This window comes from Bos mutus, chromosome 6 (assembly GCF_027580195.1).
Source record: "Bos mutus isolate GX-2022 chromosome 6, NWIPB_WYAK_1.1, whole genome shotgun sequence".
In the NCBI taxonomy this organism is placed as follows: domain Eukaryota; kingdom Metazoa; phylum Chordata; class Mammalia; order Artiodactyla; family Bovidae; genus Bos; species Bos mutus.
Genome location: NC_091622.1, coordinates 21,178,526 through 21,201,293, shown reverse-complemented (window position 1 = coordinate 21,201,293; position 22,768 = coordinate 21,178,526). Strand labels below are relative to the sequence as shown.

The 22,768-nt window shown below is 37.1% G+C and overlaps 1 non-coding gene across 1 annotated transcript; it reads right to left on the bottom strand.

Annotated features, from left to right (window-relative positions):
• Window positions 1-7,240: 7,240 nt before the first annotated feature.
• On the bottom strand, window positions 7,241-7,312 carry TRNAR-ACG (transfer RNA arginine (anticodon ACG)). Its single transcript has one exon. It is a non-coding gene; the product is annotated as a tRNA-Arg (tRNA).
• Window positions 7,313-22,768: the final 15,456 nt, after the last annotated feature.

The following is a 22,768-nucleotide window of genomic DNA, read 5'->3' as shown; positions in this document are numbered from 1 at the left end:
TGCCTAGTTTTTAAGAAAGTATTAACTGACTTTCAAGGATTGCTGTGCCAGTTTGCATTCATACCAATAATGTATGAGAGAGCCACTTTCTCCGCATCTTTGTTGGTATTTGGTGTTGTTAACACATTTTATTTTAGCCATTTTAATATGTATATGGTGATTTCCCGTTGTTTTAATTTGCATTTCTAGCTGCGACTACTTACTCTCAGCCTCAGAAAAGACGGCTGTCTTGTGTGGCTTTTCATTTCCAGTCAGAAAGCAGTATGTCTGCGTTCAGTACAACTTCTGTCTTCAAATTGGCGCTTGAGTACATGAGGTATTTGATGTGTGAACAGTTATTCTGTTTTACCTCGTTAAGATTATCACAAAAAGGACAATCTCCTCCTTGGGTTTCCATGTGTTATTAACATGCCTTGAGGAGTTAAATTTTAGTCATTTTTGTACCCTCAAGTCCTGACAATAAGTTACATATTTGACGAACTAATTAATTGATCTAGTAAGCATGAGTCCATGGACAGGACTTAATGTTTAAGTATTCCTATACCTAATACCTGCCTAGCACTTCAGAGGTCCCCATGGGCTTCAGTTTAGATGACTGAAGTTGACATTTATAGAAAACCTGAGAGGTAGGCATTTCCAACTCTAGTGTCAGGAACTAGTTCTGCCACTTATTTGCACAATGATCTCAAATTAGCCAAAGAATAGTACCTCATGGTTCTTAACTGTCTAAATGTTGAAAAATATACCCTTATCCCTAACTTGAGCTATAAATTGGAAATAATTGTAGTACTTACAGGAATAAATTCAGGATCAACTTACACTTGCAGTGCTAGGCACATGGACAACATTTTAAAATATTAGCGAAAGAGAAATTGTCAAATAAAATGCAAATACTAAATAAATATATTATTAGTCATTAACAAGAATGAATTCTAACATGAAAATGCATTTGAAGAAGCATCAGATTATTTTCAGTTCATTTCAGTTCAGTCGTTCAGTAGTGTCTGACTCTTTGCGACCCCATGAACTGTGGGACACCAAGCTTTCCTGTCCATCACCAACTCCTGGAGCTTGCTCAAACTCATGTCCACTGAGTGGGTGATGCTATCCAACCATTTCATCTGCTGTCATCCCCTTCTCCTGCCTTCAATCTTTCCCATCATCAGGGTCTTTTCCAATGAGTCAGTCCTTCGCATCACGTAGCCAAAGTATTGGAGCTTCAGCTTCAGCATCAGTCATTCCAAAGATTATACAGGACTGATTTCCTTTATGATTGACTGGTTGGATCTCCTTGCAGTCCAAAGGACTCTCAAGAGTCTTCTCCAACACCACAGTTCAAAAGCATTATTTCTTCAGCTTTCAGCTTTCTTTGTGGTCCAACTCTCACATCCATACATGACTACTGGAGAAACCATAGCTTTGACTAGACGGACCTTTGTTGGCAAAGTAATGTCTCTGCTTTTTAATATCTTGTCTAGCTTTGTCAAATCTTTTCTTCCAAGGAGCAAGAATCTTTTAATTTCATGGCTGAATTCACCATCTGCAGTGATTTTGGAGCCCCCAAAACAAAGTCTGTCACTGTTTCCACTGTTTCCCCATCTATTTGGCAAGAGGTGATGGGACCGGATGCCATGATCTTAGTTTTCTGAATGTTGAGTTTTAAACCAGCCTTTTCACTCTCCACTTTCACTTTCACCAAGAGCCTCTCTAGTTCCTCTCTGCTTTGTGCCATAAGGGTGATATCATCTGCATATCTGAGGTTTTTGATATTTCTCCCGGCAAACTTGATTCCAGCTTGTGCTTCATCCAGCCCAGTGTTTCTCATGATGTACTCTGCATTGAAGCTAAATAAGCAGGGTGACAGTATATAGCCTTGACTTATTCCTTTCCTAATTTGGAATAAGTCCATTGTTCCATGGCAGGTTCTAACTGCTGCTTCTTGACTTGCATACAGATTTCTCAGGAGGCAGGGAAGGTGGTCTGGTATTCCCATCTCTTTAAGAATTTTCCACAGTTTGTAGTGATCCACAGTCAAAAGCTTTGGAATAGTCAAAAAGACAAAAGTACATGTTTTTCTGGAACTCTCATGCTTTTTTGATGAACCAACAGATGTTGGCCATTTGATCTCTGGTTCCTCTGCCTTTTCTAAATTCAGCTTGAACATTTGGAAGTTCTCAGTTCATGTACTGTTGAAGCCTGGCTTGGAAAATTTTGAGCTTTACTTAGCTAGCATGTGAGATGAGTGCAATTGTGTGGTAGTTTGAACATTCTTTGGCATTTTCTTTCTTTGGGATTGCAATGGAACCTGACCTTTTCCAGTCCTGTGGCCACTGCTGAGTTTTCCAAATTTGCTGGCAAAATGAGTGCAGCATTTTCACAGCAGCATCTTTTAGGATTTGAAATAGCTCAACTGGAATTCCTTCACCTTCACTAGCTTTGTTCGTAGTGATGCTTCCTAAGGCCCACTTGACTTCAGACTCCAGGATGTCTGGCTCTAGGTGAGTGATCACCCATCTTGGTTATCTGGGTCATGAAAATCTTTTTTGTATAGCTTTTCTGTGTATTCTTGCCACCTCTTCTTAATATCGTCTGCTTCTGTTAGGTCCATACCATTTCTGTCCTTTATTGTGCCCATCTTTGCATGAAATGTTCCCCTGATATCTCTAATTTTCTTGAAGAGATCTCTAGTCTTTCCATTCCATTGCTTTCCTCTATTTCTTTGCATTGATAACTGAGGGAGGCTTTCTTATCTCTCCTTGGTATTCTTTGGAACCGTGCATTCAAGTGGGTATATCTTTCCTTTTCTCCTTTGTCTTTAGATTCTCTTCATTTTTCAGCTCTTTGTAAGGCCTCCTCAGACAACCATTTTGTCTTTTTGCGTTTCGTTTTCTTGGGGATGGTCTTAATCACTGCCTTCTGTACCATGTCACGAACCTCCGTCCATAGTTCTTCAGGCACTCTATCATATCTATCAATCATTTTAGTCCTTGTTAAATTCACATGCAGGTATACCAATTTATTAGCAATAAATAAACTATGAGATTATAAAACATGGGTTTGGGGTGAAAGAAATGAGCAATGATAGAATCAAAGTCGGATTTGATTGTCCCTCCTGTGGGACAATCACAGGAGGTCCTAAATGGTTTTGGGGGCATTATAAGGCCCACTAATGCTTGGAGAAGGACTGTACCTGCTTCAGATATATACAAGAAAAGATCAAAGTGTATGGTTTGTGATAGCAACCTGAGGCATTATTTCTTGGTTGAACTTATGTGAATGTCAAAGGTAAGGAGTGCCAAGCCAGAGACAGCAACAGCTTTAAAGAAGAGGAATAAGTCTGCCTACACAAAACATACCTGCTTAGTAACCACATCTTTGGATCACAGATGCTATAGGCATCAAATAAAACTCACAAAAACAGAGGAAAATTAAGTAAGGTCAGCGATGAAGCTCATGTTATTTATTGACAAGATGTATACTGTCGATAAATAACTTTGTCTTCAAGGAATTGTATGGTTATTTTATTTTTCAGTCAAACACTGCCCTCTAGTGGCAATACTCCTCTTTCGCACCACTAATAGAGTGAACATTGAAGATCCTGCTTTTCACCTCCCACTGCCTCCCTAAACCTAACAAAATCCCACACAATTTTATTTTAATTTTTCCTTAGGTAGAAAATGTATGTAGATTCTGTAGGTATATTGATTTTTTCATTGTATACATTGAAAGGACTGATGCTGAAGCTGTATCTCCAGTACTTTGGCCACCTGATGCAAAAAGCCAACTCTTCAGAAAGAACCTGATGCTGGGAAAGATTGAAGGCAAAATGAGAAGGGGGCGACAAGGATGAGATGGTTAGATAGCATCACCGACTCAGTGGGCATGAATTTGAGGAAACTCTGGCAGACAGCGAAGGACAGGGAAGCCTGGCATGTTGCAGTCTGTGGGGTCACAAAGAGTGAGACACGATTTAGCGACTGAACAACAAAGACAACAATTAGGCATACGATATTTCATTCCATTTAAGTCTGACGTATATTAGAAAGTATGAATAAAGATTTCTACTAATTTTCAAGTATTTTAATGCCAAATATATTTCTCATTTAAAAATGTTTAATTTGGTTCGTCTTAGGATATTTATAGGACTTCCCTGGTGGCTCAGATGGTAAAGCATCTGCCTACAATGTGGGAGACCTGGGTCAGGAAGATCCCTTGGAGAAGGAAATGGCAACCCACTCCAGTACTCTTGCCTGGAGAATCCCATGGGTGGAGGAGCCTGGTGGGCTATAATCCATGGGGTCGCGAAGAGTCAGACACGACTGAGCAACTTCACTTCACTGAGGATATTTATATACCTTAATTATTCTACTTCCCAACACATATTTAGTCAAAATAAAAAAAATATATTACTTTTTGATTTAATCATCAGTGTAAAATTTTAATCACTTAATATCCAGAATAGAAAAATGTGTCTTAAATTTTCTTGTAACTTTATCCAGAATGAGAAGAAGAAAGATTCCCTTCCCTTCACAAGGATTGAGATCCTTATGCAGCTCCCATAAGAGTCGATGTAAGAGTTGATTTAAGAGTCCAGATGTCCTGGTTGTAGAACCAACTCTTGAGAAAGCCTGTGCTCAGATGCTCAGCTCAGTTGTGTCTGACTCTTTGTGACCCAATGCTAGGCTCCTCTGCTCCTCTGTCTATGGGATTATCTTGGCAAGAATGCTGGAGTGGGTTGCCATTTCCTCCTTCCGGGGGATCTTCCCCAACCAGGGATCAAACCTAAATCTGTTGTGTCTCCTGCTTTGGCAGGCAGGTTCTTTACCACTAGCGCCACCTGGAAAGCCTTAGTCCTTGCTTTACCCATGAGGGAATCTCCCAACTAGCAAGAAGTCTTGAGCAGGAGACTTTTCTAATTCTGTTGTTAAACAACCTCCAGCACACATGAGAGTGTCATTGTTAACAATATAATGACCCAGTCTTATTTTTAAAATATTTTCATTGTTGGAGGATTAATACAGGCAAGATTCCCCATGTGTCTGAGAGTTCAATTATGACATGTGAGAGATCAAGTTATACAGAGAGAGAGAGAGAAGAGTTCAGACAAGTATGAGAGGATAGAACACTTTATGGTGGAGTAATTTCCATTTTGAAAACTCCAAGAAATTTGGCAGTATTATATTACAAATTTTTGTATAAATAAAAGGCCCATTAAAGTAAAATGAGTTAAAACACACACATGAAGAAACCAGGGTAGGGTAGAAGGAGAGTTGGTAGTAACGGTGATGGTGAGATTTTCTCAAATTCTTTCCCAGTATTTTCCAAGAGTAAGAATACATTAAAATGCTGATGCAAATATTCAGTCTCTTTATATATTTAATGATATATTTCTCTGATGCATGTCGAGAAATCAGATTATCAGACCTCAGGGTAGCTAAGCATTAACATCACATTACTTATTGGGTCAAGTCTCAGGCCAGTTTCTGGATTATCAAATAATATAATTATTTGGCTTTTCATGGTTTTTCTTAAATGAGAAACTGAAAATGGCTCTACTGATATGAATATCTGACTCACTTGATAGTCATATTTCTTCCTATACATTCATATATTCAGATTTTGATAAATATGTATGCCTCAGGTTTAATTAGGCTCATTCAGCATTCCTGAGGTGATCAAGTCAATATATCTGTCCTCCAAGATTGAGGACCCAAACACAAACCAAAGAATCTTTATTTATGTCATACACGCTATGAAATTAGTTTGTGGGTAGTTAGCAGTCTCTTTTGTAATTACGGCTAGTATTCACTGACTGGTCACCACACTTACCATCCCTCACCTCCAAAAATGTGTTTAATTACTAAAAACGTAGTGTCTACAGCTTATATTTATTTCCATTCTACAATTTTGAGCAAAACTAAATAAGTGCATTTGGTTTTAGTTAAAAGAAATCTGCTCAAGGGTTTGAAGAATTAGCTATAACAATGTAATCTGAATGCTAAATAAAATAAGACTCCAAAAAAGTAATCAATGCGCTTGTAAGAAATGTGCTTTCTCCTCCTTCTTCCTCTTTCTTCTTATTTAATTGACTGAGGAGTATGCTATTCATGATAAGGACAACTTTGTTGTAAAGAGCTATTTTGTCTTTTTTACAGAAAAAGAGAGACAGTCAAGGCGGAGGTGCTTTTGGCAAATCCTGTAATAAGGTCAATAAAAATTTTTCACTGTGAATCTTAATATTCAAAAAATTCTTCATAAAACCTGGTAAAGTAGCATCTAGTGAATCATTCAGATTCAAAATACATTTAACTGTGGTCAAGGAAAATCTGAGTCCCTAGAACTCTCTGAAAGTGACATTAATTGAAGTATTTAAGCTGAGACATTGGTATCTATAAACTTGAAGAAAACATTAGTTCTTCTAAGAATAAAACCATCTTAGGTACGACATTGAATTGAGCTTAATCCATCATTTGTTATGTAAAGTTCAGTACATTATATAAAGATGGTGAAAAAGATGATTCAGCTTTCACAGAAAATGTGCACTTTACTAGAAAGCCTTTGAAAGTCAAGGGTGTAATATTTTCAACCTTGAAAATTTAAGGAGTATTTACAAAGTCAATTTAAAAATACATATAACATTGTACATTTTTAAAGTTTTCATTCTGAATTCCAATAGTGGTTTTTTTTGTTATATACACAATTTCATGTACATGTGAATAATAATATTATAAGATAATATTGCCCACTATCCAGTTCTACAAGAATCATGTCATTAGGCACTGCAGTCACTGACCTACAACACATTTTGAAAGGAATTCAGGGCAAAAAAATCAGAATGAGGCACTTTGTGCTCTGGGAATAGAGGCAAAACAGGCCCTTAATTAATTAGAAATATTTCAGGAGATTTTTTACGAACTTCGGTTCTTACATCTTCTTCTACTAAGAAAACTCTGAAGTCATTAACTGAGGTGTCCATTGCTTGTGACTGTCAGTAACCTTCCACAGAGCTGTGTGCTTGTGTGCATGTACTCCTTCAACAAAGCCATGTATGTACTAACTTCCATCCACCTCTTGGGAGCAGTTCCTCAGAACCCTCTGGCAGGCAGTCTCAACATGAAGTTGCTCAGTCGTGTCTGACTCTTTGCGACCCCATGGACTGTAGCCTACCAGGCTCCTCTGTCCATGGGATTTTCTAGGCAATAATACTGGAGTGGATGGCCATTTCCTTCTCCAAGGCATCTTCCCAACCCAGGGATCGAACCTGGGTCTCCAGCATCGTAGACAGATGCTTTACCGTCTGAGCCACCAGGGAAGGCTGTAGTCCTCATTATGTTGGCAAATAAAACTGAAACTCATAGCTCTCACATCACACATTTTTATTACACTTGACAAATATTTATTCAGATATCTCTTCCTGTGGATCGCAATTAAGAAAACCCGTGGTTACTTTATTTTAGTTAATATCTATATGATGAGTATTCATTGTCTCTTAGATATTCTGGAATTTCTCATGGAATTATCCCTCCAAAATGAAGATCTACTAAAAGTAATGAGTTCAAGTAGGCTATAAGAAACTCTGAAAACTGAAGGGGAAAAGATGGGGCTGACACTGGGAGAAGGACACAGAAAAACTACTCTATTATTCACCAAAAAGAGTCCAGAAAATCCAGAGAAAAAAAGAAACAAAATAAAGAATGTTTTTTTCTGAGATGTTTTTACTATCATAAATGAAAAATATGAAATAAAGTTGATGAAGAAAAGAGATTAAGAAGAATTAGGATTTGAAAGAATAATTTATATGGCTTCTTCACTGAGTGGGGATTTCAAAAACAGAAGGACAGACTTTTTAAGATTGGATTAGCATGTTGGGAAGATTTAAAATCTTAGCATCCTAGAATTGCACCTCAGATGGGAAAAGATACACAAAAATGAGTGAAGATTAAGAAAAAAAGACACAAGGCAAATGGTAATAGAAAGGAAATGAGCTGTAAATCCTACAAATGCCTGTCTGTAAGTATTAATATCATGTGGAGAGAAATGAGGTTGCTGTGATGCCAGAGGGAGAAAGCGATGACTTAGGACAATGTTACAGAACCAAATAGGGTAAATTACAACTCAGATTATTCAGCCAAATGTTAAGATTGGTGGGTATATTTGTTATTGCTGAAACAGATCAAATATAAGGCCAGGTGGAACTATGCATCAGAACTTTAATATAAACAATCTAAGACATCTGCATTGCCTGAAGTATCAATAATCATGTTTCTAAGACTATTAATATAAATTCTATGGCTGCCCTTAAGTCATGGAAATTCTTTTTATTTCAGATGATATGCAGATTAACAGCTCACTATGCAAATAGCTTATCAGAACAAGCTTAATTACTATTTCTTTGACTTGTGCCGCATTAGGACATAAGATATAAAATAGACAAGGGTGAAATACAAGAGGCCATTTATTGAAAGTGACAACCTTGAAAATCCCACGCAGTTGGACCTAGGTTTTGGGATAAAACTATCTATATTTTTGTGGCTCAAATTCATTTGTGATGTTCTTGTAAAGGAAGTTTATGTAAATAAGTAACTGAGTGAAATTTAAACTATATGTACATTTATAAGTTGTATTTTCTTGCTGGGATTGTGGAGGATGAAACTCTAGATGGAGGCTTAATTCATTTATAATGCCTTAGCTCACAGATGCTTTGAAATAAAAGTAGTCTGTCAGAGGGGTTTGATTTTACACAATGATTGTTCAAAAGAAATAAAATCTTTGGTCATTTGTTCAACACCGTGTCCAGGTGACCCTAGTGGTAAAGACCCCGCCTGCCAATGCAGGGGACATAAGAGACAGGGGTTTGATCCCTTGGTTGAGAGGATCCCTTGGAGGAGGGCATGGCAACACATTCCAGTATTCTTGCCTGGAGAAGGAGGAGCCTGGTAGGTTACAGTCTATGGGGTTACAAAGAGTTGGGCACGACTGAAGCGACTTAGCATGCACATGCCTGTGCTCATTACAGACCAAAATAATATAGGTGCCCCTTCAAAATGGTATGTTGAATATTGTTTTGCAAATCACATCAAGATCCACTGTATATACAGTTGTTAGCCGTGTGATCACTCATTCAACTAATAAGAGTTTCTAAGTGTTATGTGTGAGACAGTCCCCTCTTCTAGGAGATGCTGCTTCAAAGACGAAGACATGGTTCTTACTGGAGGGAGTTCATCATCTAGCAGGGATATATGTAAAACAATCATTGCAACCTGCTCTGGTGAATGTGCAATAAGGGGGTCTGAAGAATGCTACAGAGCATATGATTGAATGTGTTCTGTGTCACATGAGAAGAGAATATCACAGAGTGATGAGAAGAGTGTATCACAGAAAAATAATGCTTCAGCTAAACAGAGAATGGCATTGGGAGCTCATCACAAATTCAAAGGATGGAGGAGGACTGAAGGGACAAAATGAGCAGCATATTCACTGCGGAGCGTGGCCGGTAATTTGGATTTTTTTGTGTGTGATTCACCAATTTCAGAGGAGTCTGAGACTGCAGATTCACACTGTAGTTAAGACTACCAAGGATCTTACTAGCCATTTTAAAGAGTTTGAACTCATTAGGTTTTGGGATGAAAACACAATGTTTTAGATGTATGAGTATTAGGAAGAGATTCAAGAGTTTTAACACAAGTGTGACAACAAGTCCTAGTTAAATTTTAGAGATAACTGTCTGACAACAATTTGAAGGATTTACTAGAAGGGATGAATGTAGGCAAGAAGACAAATTAGCAAACAGTTGTAGTCTGAGTAGTTTGAACTAAGGCTCTGAGACTGGAAGCCGCTCTAAGAAGATAAAGTCAAGACATATTTAAGAGATAGAGTCTGTGGGACTTGGTGCTGAATTAAAGTTAAAATCCTAGGCCTTGATTATTTCCATTCTCTTATTCTGCTAGTAAAAACAATTAAGAGACCTGAGATTTTAATGTTTATAAAGAGAAAATGGAAGTCCCTCAGCCAGGACAGAGAAGTAAGAGAAAGAACATTTGAAGGGTTTATTGGATATTTTGAAGGTAAGGTACCTGTGATGTATTTAAATATCTGGTTGGCAGCTTCATTTATAGTCCAGTGTATTTCCTGCTGCTGGCAATGCGAAAGTGGGAGGATCGCAGACTTTCTGAGTTTTATTTTCAATGTGTTTATAGCTCCCTCACATACCCTCTTTCTGTTGTCTCCCTGATACCATCTAATTTAGTCTTTTTGTATTTACCTTCTAAACACTTCTCGCATTGACCCCTGATGTCTGGCTCTGCTGCCACAGCCCTTGCTTGGATTCTTATAACATCTAGGTTTCACTTTTACGATGATCTGATTGCAGTGGTTCATCTGCACGAAGGTTTTATGCTCCATTTTGTTGTCCATAACGACTGCGCACACGATCTGCTTAAAATGCAAGCAACGTGGCACTCATGGCTTAGAAACCTTCCTCATCACACACACCCCTCAGAGGCTTGAACCAAAGTAAACACCAGCCTCGTTTTTCTCTCAGGTCTCACACTTCACATTGCTATCAGAATGCTTGGACTCCCTTACTCCTGTTGCATCTTTTCTTGCCATGACAACTACTGTTTGTTATGGCTCAGAAACCAGCAAACTCTATCTCCCTCGTAAGGATTTGGCTCAGATGTTATCTCCTCAGGAGTAGAGACTTGAGGCTCTATGGCTCATGAAAGAAGCGCCACTGAAACACACTGTTCACACACTTTTATCACAGGCTCGATTGTCCACCTTCTGTTGGGCTGTGACTCCTTCTGCTTTGGGATCATGTCTTACAATTTACGATTAATAGAAACCCCATAGAGTAAGTGTTTTGCTGAACTGACTTCTTACAGATGTGAATATTGATGAGACAGACTGGGCAGCAAAGAATTAGAGAATTTGACAAAGAGACTGAAAAGAGTAAGTGAGAGATGTGAGAATTACTAAAAGCACAAAACAATAACTGCCCTATATACTTCATGAAGGTGAGAGCTGGAAAATTGATGCATTTTACAAGTGCATAAAGTACATTGCATGAACAAGTCATTATTGTCACATTTGCAAGCTGAGTAGCACTAACAGTTAATTTTCCTGGGCGTGAAAGTTGGATTCCCTGCCTTGATTCGGAAGCTTTCTTTAGTTGGGACTTCACTTAGCCAGAGGGTTAATGGCACAGGCCTGACAGGCAGGGGTTTGGAGTTCTGTGCTGTGCAGTCCTCGGCCCCTTTGTCACTGCCCAGAGCATTAACTTTATGACTCTAGTCCTAGTGGAGCAACATGATTTTAACTAGGTTAAGATGCACATCAAAATGCACATAAATTGCATTTTGTATGTTTGCATATACACAAAGGTATATTTACTTCATAATACCAATGGCAGCATTTTATACTATGCTAGAGGGCAGCAAAGCCACATGGTCATGGCCATGTAGCCAGTGACCGTACTAGGCTGAAGGGACAAATGAAAATAAAGCATCTTCAAATGAAAAAGGGCAAGTTGCAAATTAAGTCCATGATATTTTATTAGATTAAAACTCTATTTGACAGTAGAAATATTGATATTTTAATCCAGATTTCAATGATCTTCTTAAAATGGCTTTATTTTTTTTTCATAAGGTTAAAGACAAAGTTCATTTCATTCTAAAAGTTTCAATAATGTTTAAAGTTTGAATATTTGTAATATTCTCGAAAAGTATAGTTAGTGATTATCTTGCAAAATGATGTTGAGATAATGAGTCTATATCTCAAGAAAAGAATATTAACCCTATTTTTGAAAGTTTGTTACATTGAAATATAAATAAAAATAAGGACAAAGTAGCTTAGCTATCTGTATATGTGCATGCAGGCTAAGTCACTTCAGTTGGGTCCCACTCTTTGTGACCCTGTGGACTATAGCCTGCCTGGCTCCTCTGTCTATGAGATTCTCCAGGGAAGAATACTGGAGTGGGTTGCCATGCCTTCTTCCAGGGAATCTTCCTGACCCAGGGATCGAACCTATATCTCTTATGTCTCCTGCATTGGCAGGCAAGTTCCTTACCACTAGCGCCACCTGGGAAGCCCAACAATATGTGTCTAAGTGTAATTATATTCATACATAATCTTTAAATTATTTATTTATTTATTTATTTTATTTTTTTAATATAATTTTATTTATTTTAATTGAAAGTTAATTACTTTACAATATTGTATTGGTTTTGCCATACATCAACATGAATCCGCCACGGGTATACACTTGTTCCCCATCCTGAACCTCCCTCCCACCTCCCTCCCTCATCTTTAAAACAGCTGTCCTGCCTGTAATTACCTACACTGAGGAAAATGACCCAATGTTTAAAAATAGCTATTGTCATTGCTTATATTTATTTTTATTATAGTAAAATATAGAAACAGTTGAAATGTTCATCATTGGGGGGAATGACTATGATTAATTCATATAATGAAATACTGTCACTCACACTTATGAATCACATCTATCCCTATTGTGATGAAAGATGCCTCTAAGTCATACTATTGCATTTTGGTACCCAGATGTCCATTACCTGCGGTGCACTCATCTTCACTTGAAAGCATGAGGAATATGATCATTGCAAGACAGTCTAGGATTACCTCTCATCTCCCAACTTATTCTGTATTTTCAGTAACATTGAGCCAGATGTAGCAAATATGAGAGGGTGTATTTATATTTATGTATATACGTATCTTCATATACTCATGTATCTCCAGATATCCAGGTAGGATAAGACTGCCTCTGCCCTTTCATTTATTTGTTTATTTTTGGTAGCTAAGGTTAAACAGAGATTCAGATGTTTATAGTGTCTGATGAGAATGGTGAGGCCCAAGTCATCTATTTGCTTGAGTAGATTCACTAGAGCACTAGAGTCTGGAGAGGACATACCTTCATTCAACATCTGAAATCTGTAAAAAGCAAAAAAACCCAAACCATGGCATTTATTGTCTACTGAGTTCTAGTGACTAGCACTGAGCCCAGCAGAGAAAAGAGCTATGTAAGTTGTCATGATTGGAGATGGAGGCTGAGTGGGTGGGTAGCCTAGAGTTTAGGTAACATGTTTTGCTTCAGGGTGTGGGTGACCCTATGGTACAAGACGAGGAGAGAGACTCCTCCCATTTCTGGGCAATGATGAATGCCTTTTCATTTGGCACCTCAGACACCTGCAGCTTGGAGGACCACTTGAAAATAACACCTGGGCAAATGATCCACACTCTCATTCAGTATGCTGGTACCAGATGGCTGAAGCAGAAGAGCCGAAGATGAGTAATAGTAAAATTATGTGAGGCACACTGAATTCCCTAAAGCATCTAGAAAGGTTTAGAGTTCTGGCAGAACACAAAATAATGAGACAGAGGGATCTGATGTATTCCAGCTTATATGACTCCACAAGCATTGTATTAATAGATACATGGACAGAGGAGCCTGGGGGGCTACAGTCCATGGGGTTGCAAAAAGTCAGACACAACTGAGTGACTAACACTTATTCTATTACCTTTCATTTCCCTCTTCTTTCTTTCTTTTTTTTTTTTTCCTTTCCTTTTTCTGTTCTATTTTGTTTTCTGGCTGTAAAATACTTCCCCTGTCTAGACTTTCTACTTATTGCTACTTTAGCTTCCTTTTATTACAGAATGGAGACATATCTTTGACTAGATTATGAGGTGTCTGGTAAAATCAAAGACCTAGGAAGTTAGAGAGGTTGAGGTCGTGACTTTTGGTTGATTTTTTGGAGAATTCCATGGGCAGGGGAACCTTGTGGGCTACATTCCACGGGGTCGCAAAGAGTCAAACAAGAATGACTAACACTTTCACCTTTAATGTTATTTCTCAAATTACAAAATGTGGTTCTATTTTATTATGGAAGGATGTATTTATCACTACTCAAGTAAGTTTTATTAAAAAAAATTAAAATAGCTTTTAAATTGAAGGATCTCCTATGGCTCCCTAGTATCGGCTCACTAAGAAAAGTCTAGAGTATACCAGGTTTATCAGTTTTATTGAAACACTGGATTCTTTTATTTATTGAAACATTGGATTGAAAAATTAGGCTTCCCTGTAGCTCAGTTGGTAAAGAATTCACCTGCAATGTGGGAGACCTGGGTTTGATTCCCTAGAGAAGGGAAAGGCTACTCATTCCAGCATTCTGGCCTGGAGAATTCCATAAACTGTATAGTCCATGGGGTTGCGAAGAGTCAGACATGATTGAGCAACTTTCATTCATTTCATTTTGGATTCTTTTAAGAGGCATATCTACAAATATATTCTAGGACCAATGTCTTCTTATAGTATGTGGTTAGGGAAATATAGTTTTAGGAAGACTTTAATTATAACACTTTACAAATGACACTTGAACAGTAGGGATTTGAACTGGGTCAATCCATGGTTGGTTTAATCCAGGGATGTAGAACCACGTATGTGAAAGCATACCATTTCATATGCAGATTTACAGATTTTTGACTCTGGGGAGGGTGGACACTCTTAACCCTTGGGTTGTTCAAAGGTCTAATATATTTTCTTTGAACTTATGAACATATGCTGATAGATGTGGAATTTGTGTTGAGGGTAAATATCAGTAGTTTGGCAAAGAAGTTGTGGATTGAATGTATAACACTGTGCTAACAACCCCCAAATGACTCACTTAACATAGTAAGTGCTTATTTTTTCTCCCTTAACAAGTACATTTTAAGTCAAAAGTTCATCATAGGTATTTAGGGACTTAGGCGGGGGGCGCTGCTATTACCTGAATTATTGTTGTTTAGTTTCTAAGTTGTATCTATCTCTGCAACCCCATGGACTGCAGCACAGCAGGATTCCTTGTCCTTCACTATCTCCTGGAATTCCTCAAACTCATTTCCAAAGAGTCAGTGATACCATCCCACCATCTCATCCTGTCACCCTTTTCTCCTCCTGCCTTCAATCTTTCTCAGCATCAGAATCTTTTCCAATGAGCTGGCTTTTTGCATCAGGTGGCCAAAGTACTGGAGCTTTAGCTTCAGCATCAGTCCTTCCAATGAAAATTCAGGGTTGATTTCCTTTAGGATTGACTAGTTTGGTCTCCTGCAGTCCAAGGGACTCTCAAGAGTCTTAATAGAAGAACTAAACTAAAAAGGTCTTACTCTTAATGACCCGCATAACTACCTGAATTATAGTTGGTAACTATGACAGAGAAAGTGAGGTAGTTCTTGAAGATGCCAATTAGATAATTCAGTGTTCAAACCAGATGTACCACCTTTCCTTCCACTTTCAGTTCATAGGTCAGAATTAGGTTTAGAACTCCACTCAACTGCTAGGAGCTAGGAGATGTAATCATGTTATTGTGTCCAGGGAATTAATAAAAATGTTCACTGTGTCAAAACTAAAGATACTACAGACTGTGGTAATTAATTCTAATGAAACGTGAAGGATCTAAAGAAGTGAAAACAATCTTTAAATAGAAGAGCTGGTCTGGAGAAGTCATACTATCAGTATTGGATGTTTAGCATGATGCTAAAGCAATCAAGCCCATAGAGTACTGGCCTAAGGATAGGTATCGGAGAAGGCAATGGCACCCCACTCCAGTACTCTTGCCTGGAAAATCCCATGGACGGAGGAGCCTGGTGGGCTGCAGTCCATGGGGTCGCTAGGAGTCAGACACAACTGAGCGACTTCACTTTATTTTTCCACTTTCATGCATTGGAGAAGGAAATGGCAAGCCACTCCAGTGTTCTTGCCTGGAGAATCCCAGGGACGGGGGAGCCTGGTGGGCTGCCATCTATGGGGTCGCACAGAGTTGGACACAACTGAAGCGACTTAGCAGCAGCAGCAGCAAGTATAGGTATATAGTTCAATGAGATGAAAAGAGAGACCAGAAGTAAATATACATCTAAATGGACAATTTATTGTTAATATAGATATCCTCGAAATTCAATGGAGTTCTAAAAGTCTTTGTAACAAATGGTGCTAAAGTAACTGACTAAATAAGAAGAAAAATCTTAACCTCATAATCTCATAATTGTGTATCTCCTCGTATATACACTATTTAATCAAGATGTGCCCTGAACTTACATGTACGAGTTAGAACAGTGATGCTTCTAATAGAAAAATAAAGATAAAAGTAAGTTAGTATCTTGGAAGCCATGAGAGTAGGAAAGGATTTTGCAATTAATACGTGAAAAAGCATAAACCATAAAAAAGGATAAAGTGGAATTTAGACCTAAATTAGAATTAACATTAAAAACTTCTACTCATTAAAGACACTGTTAAGAAATGTAAAAGGGAGAAAATGCGTCCTGTCACCACATATGACAAAGGCCCTGTATGTAGAATATGTCTAGAACATCCATAAATCAATAATACAAAGGTAAATATTTCCATTAAAAATTGAGAAAGTTGACAAACTTTAATGAAAGTAATTAAGGGCTAAGAAGAATGTGAAAAGATGCTGACATTATTAATCATAATGCAAATGCAAATTAGTATCATAGTGGCATGTATTTTCATACCTTTAAGAATGACTAAAATGAAAAAGACTGACGAAACCAAATATTGGCAAGGATTTGGAGCACCTAGAACTCACACATTACTAATGGGAGTGTAAAGTGGACCATCTATTTGGAAAACTGGTTGCAGTTTCTTAGAAAGTTAAACATCTATTTAGGATACAATAACTCTATTTCCAGGTACTTACTCAAGAAAACAAAATGAAAGCATCTGTCTAAAAAATGACTTGTGCAAGATCATTTGTAGCAGCTTATTTATAGTCTCCAAGTCAGGAAGAACCCAAATTACTATAAACAGGGGAACAAAGAATGTATAAAACATTTTCATGAACAGCACACTACTGAGCAATATAATAAATGAACTACTGACATATGCAAGTCATGGATAAGCCTCAAATCATTATTCTGAGCAAAAAGACACCCAGATACCTAAAATAAGGAACATATACTTTATACCTTCATTTAAATTACACTCTGCAATATGTAAAACTAATCTATGGTGAAAGAATATATACAACCATCTATATATATATACACACATATATGTATATATTACTTTTAGGCCATAAGAGTTCATAATTTTATTTATGACTTTGTAGATTAAGTTGTTTCTGTATGAAAAAGGCAGGAATATATTAAGAAAAAGTTACATTTACAGAGAACTTCTTCAATGTATCACATTTCTTTTTTTAATTTTTATTTTTATTGGAGTATAGTTGGTTAACAATGTTGGGCTAGTTTCAATTGTACAGTAAAATGATTCAGTTATACATATACATGAATCTGTTCTTTTTCAAGTTCTTTTTCCATGTCCTGTGTGATACAGTAGGTCCTTGTCAGTTACCTATTTTCAATATGGCAGTGTGTGTAGGTCAATCCCAAACTCCCAGGTAAATTTGAAGTGATTGAAGAATTTGCCTTTGAATAGTTGGCATTTACAATTACAGGTGAGAGTATTTTCAAAGACACTGAAAACACTAATTCAGTACAATCCAAAGTAGAATCTGCTAAGACCAGTGATGGTAATGTGTGGAGCAGTGGGTACTTGCAGAAAGATTTGAATTTACTATGTAGCAACACTACAGCTGTGCATCACATTTCTTCAATGTAAACTTTTTTTGGAAAGAATATTTTTTAAAGTTCTGTTTCAGAGGATGCAGGACATTTCTAGGGTAATGTATAGGTTCTTTATCTTGATAAGGATGTAGATTACACAAGCATGTGTATTTGTCAAAAATCAAAGTTCATAGATTTATACACTTAAGAACTACAAATATTATATCAATTAAAACACAAGCGCACCCATATGTATACACAGTGTGATATCACTACAGTTACCTAAGTAGCTAAAATACAAAATGAGAGAGTATTAAATGTTGGTGATAATGTGAAATAACTGGAATTACTGATATTTGGGATGTTATTTACTACAACCACTTTGGACGATTTCTTCACATATTTGCATCAGGTCAGATCAGTCGCTCAGTCGTGTCCGACTCTTTGCGACCCCATGAACTGCAGCACGCCACACCTCCCTGTCCATCACCAACTCCCGGAGTTCACTAAGACTCATGTCCATCGAGTCAGTGATGCCATCCAGCCATCTCATCCTCTGTCGTCCCCTTCTCCTCTTGCCCCCAATCCCTCCCAGCATCAGAGTCTTTTCCAATGAGTCAACTCTTCGCATGAGGTGGCCAAAGTACTGGAGTTTCAGCTTTAGCATCATTCCTTCCAAAGAATACCCAGGACTGATCTCCTTTAGAATAGACTGGTTGGATCTCCTTGCAGTCCAAGGGACTCTCAAGAGTCTTCTCCAACACCACAGTTCAAAAGCATCAATTCTTCGGCGCTCAGCCCTCTTCACAGTCCAACTCTCACATCCATACATGACCACAGGAAAAACCATAGCCTTGACTAGACAGACCTTTGTTGGCAAAGTAATGTCTCTGCTTTTGAATATGCTATCTAGGTTGGTCATAACTTTCCTTCCAAGGAGTAAGCGTCTTTTAATTTCATGGCTGCAGTCACCATCTGCAGTGATTTTGAAGCCCAGAAAAATAAAGTCTGACACTGTTTCTACTGTTTCCCCATCTATTTCCCATTAGTGATGGGATATTTATATGTATAATACAACATAAAGCATCCCTATAGATATGAGCAAGAATGTCCCTAGTGGCACTGCTCATGTAGCTAAAAACTGGGAAATATTTCCACAAAAATTGGAATGGTTAAATAAATTGTAGGCATATATGTATAAGGCAATTTTATACTGTAATGAGAATGAACAAACTAAAACTATAGGCGAATAAATGAATGCACCTTACAACACGATGTTGAATGAAATAAGTTAAACAAAAAAAAAATTCATGCAATTTAATTCCACTTTTATTAAATTCAAATACAAGCAAAATGATTCATGGTGGTAGAAGTCAAATTAGTGGTTATTTTTGGTGATATAATGAGTAGCCTGAGCTATGAGAAGGGCTACATTTGTTAGTATTATTCTATTTCTTGATCTCTGTGCTAGATACATGTCAATTGTGTGAAAATTCATTTATTTCTATTTTTGTTATATACTTTTATATATGTGATTATTATTCAGAAATTTTACTTTAAAAACCCTCATATACTGTAGTTTTCAAAGTGTCCTTTTTCCCCTTCTCCTACTATTTGTAGAACATGTCCAAAAGCTCCTGCAGTTGGCTCTACAAATGTGTGAAGTTTTAACACACAAGATATAAAAGAAATAAAAATATTGCTTACATAAATTATGGCACAATCATTTGAAGCTTTGATAGCCATTTCTTCCACATGTTTATTGAAAAAAAGGATATATTATAAAAAGACTAAAACAAAACATTACGGGCAGGTTTCAAATCTAAGATAGGAACATCTCTGTGAGCCAGAAACTAAATAGAGACAGAATCGTGTGTGGTCTTGAAGCTACAGGCCTGCTGATGTCTGTGTCCAGAGGCAAATAATGAACTGCCACAGTTTAACTGTTGTGAGTTACAATCAACCAATTTTCTCTGTGTGATTTTGAGAAATAGGGCCATGTTTAATGTTTTAATTCAAAGACTAGGGTGCTGCTTTCTCCATACATGCAAAGAATCTGAAAGAATAGATTGGACCGTGAGTAAGGGCTCTACCTTTCTCAAAAGCTGTGACCCTGGAAAGACACCAGGGTAACAGGAAAAGAGTCCGTCACCTACTGGTTCTATAATTGGATCTGCCAAAGCCTGTGTGACAGTAACACCCAGGTGTAATTATTGGAGCTATTTCTGATCAGGAAACTAGATACCCGGAAAGAGATCATCACAAAACCTTTGGATAAAGTTGGTTATTAGGGAGGGAGTGACAAAGGCTATCTTTTGCCCAAAATGAGCCTGCAACATACATTTCCACACAAAAAAATGAGGCCCTGCTTCTTCAGGTGGTCAATAAGATCAGTACTCTGAATAGTTACTTATTCTCTATACAATTTATTTTATGCAAAGTATCTCAAAGACATTAGGTATTTTGAGACTGTTTAGAAAGATAAAGGTAAAATTTATTTTAAAAATGTTATAAAACAAAATCAGATGTAAATGGGGAAAGGTCAGGTGTAAAATAATTAGGAATTTTAAATATAAAAATATAGTCACTTAAATGAAAAGTGATCAGGTGAATATACTGTACAATAAATGCAGTCAGGGGCAGATCATTGAACTAACACTATTCAGTAATGGGAGGTATAAACTATCGAGTATAATAAGATAGGCTCAAGGATGTATTGTACAGCACAGGGAATACAGTCAATAATTGCATAATAATTGTAAATGGAGAGTTACCTTTGAAAGTTATATAAAAATAAAATGGAAAAATTTATATACAACATGGCACAGAGAATGAAAGAAATGTAATTAAGAGACCTGGGAAGATTGAGAGATTTCAAAATCCATTTGAAATATTGGCAAGAGAGTGTACTGACAACATTTGACATAATTTTCCAGATTTTTATATAGTAATTACTTTTTAGATTGAAAATGTGCCCTGAATATAAAGTCAATTTAATTAATAAAATACAAATGAATGTCCACACAGTGGAGTGAAATGTTCTGTTGTCAAAGATAAACTATTTTACTATCTATAAAAAGATTATTTTATAATAAAAAATATATATGACTGACAGAAAGCAACAACTTCTCATTAATAATAATAGAGGCCAGAAAACAATGGTACAACATTTTAAAACTCAAAGGGAGGTAGGGAGTGAAGCTGTGAAAGCAAAATAAAGACATTTTTAAATATATAGACATTTATAACACGGAGACCTTCACTCAGATCAGATCAGATCAGTCACTCAGTCGTGTCCGACTCTTTGCGACCCCATGAATCGCAGCACGCCAGGCCTCCCTGTCCATCACCAGCTCCCGGAGTTCACTCAGACTCAGGTCCATTGAGTCAGTGATGCCATCCAGCCATCTCATCCTCTGTCATCCCCTTGTCCTCCTGCCCCCAATCCCTCCCAGCATCAGAGTCTTTTCCAATGAGTCAACTCTTCACATCAGGTGGCCAAAGTACTGGAGTTTCAGCTTTAGCATCATTCCCTCCAAAGAAATCCCAGGGCTGATCTCCATCAGAATGGACTGGTTGGATCTCCTTGCAGTCCAAGGGACTCTCAAGAGTCTTCTCCAACACCACAGTTCAAAAGCATCAATTCTTCGGCGCTCAGCCCTCTTCACAGTCCAACTCTCACATCCATACATGACCACAGGAAAAATCATAGCCTTGACTAGACGAACCTTTGTTGGCAAAGTAATGTCTCTGCTTTTGAATATGCTATCTAGGTTGGTCATAACTTTCCTTCCAAGGAGTAAGCGTCTTTTAATTTCATGGCTGCAGTTGCCATCTGTAGTGATTTTGGAGCCCCAAAAAATAAAGTCTGACACTGTTTCCACTGTTTCAAAGAGAAAAAAATGAATATAGGGATATGCAATTGGACTACAAAGATATAGTGTATAAGAAATAGACAAAATATTTTGGTAAATAGAATTAAATATTCAATAAACCAATATTAACATTTTAATGGATTATTTTTGAAAAGTTAAAATAAAATTGAAGAAGAGGGCATGCCTTAAATGATTGCTTTCATTTCTCATTGTACTTAAATTGTAAACAAAGCAATAGTACAAGAAGATTCATATAGAGAAACCGGAAAAACGAGAAAACTTTCTTTTTAATAACAGAAAATATTATTGTTTATACCAAACCTGTACGAGAAGATAGAAACTTCAAATCAATGAAACTGTTTATTTCTTGTCTTGATATACAAAATCAAGAGCATTCTAGATCATCAATAAAAATCATCGAATGAGTGTAATGTATCATTTTAGTCATAGCAGAAGCCAACATTATAATGCACTTAGATATAAAAATGAAGTAAACTAATCTGTGAACAAACCAACACAGAAAAAATATTAGATGTATTGGTATATTATAGTAGTGACTGATGGTTTGCGCCTTCCTATTGCATAGTCTTTGCCTGGTAACTTGGTTGTTCCCTCCTTTAAAGGAATAGTGTCCACTTTCATACCTGTTTGATTCTCAGCTTGGCCAGGAGACTTGCTTTGGTGAAGAGGATGAGGCAGAAATGACAGTATGCTGGTCTTAAACCCATGATTTTAGAGGATTTGCATGCTTTTGGTATTCTTTTGAATGTGTGCTTTTGTTATTGGAAGAATATGCTTGTTGGTTCCTGGAAGGGGGATAAGATACATGTCAAGCAGATGCGCCAACTAACAGAATCCCAGCTGTTCATTATATAAATATACAATAATTTGTTTATCTTTGCATCGTTGATAGACATTTGGGTATGCTCATTTCCTAACCCCTCCTCTGGGAACAATGTTTTTTACTATTAGGACTGCAGGTTCTATGAACTTTTGTGTACAAGTTTTCCTGTGGATGTATTTTCAAAGGTATCTTATTTGGATTTTAGTTATCATTTCCCTGATGGCTTAGGGTGTTGAGTACATTTTTGTGTAATTTTTTTGGACATGTGTATATAAAGATTTTGCTTATTTTTTTTTTACTGGATTTCTTAGCTTCTCTTTAAATAGTTGTAAGCTTTCTCATGTAAGATACATAGATTCTGAATATTTTCTTACAGTCATTCATTTGCCTTTAAATTTGCATTCATTGTCTTAATGGTTTCTTTCAAAGAGTAAAAAGTATTAGTTTTCATGAAACACACAAATAATTTTCTTTCATA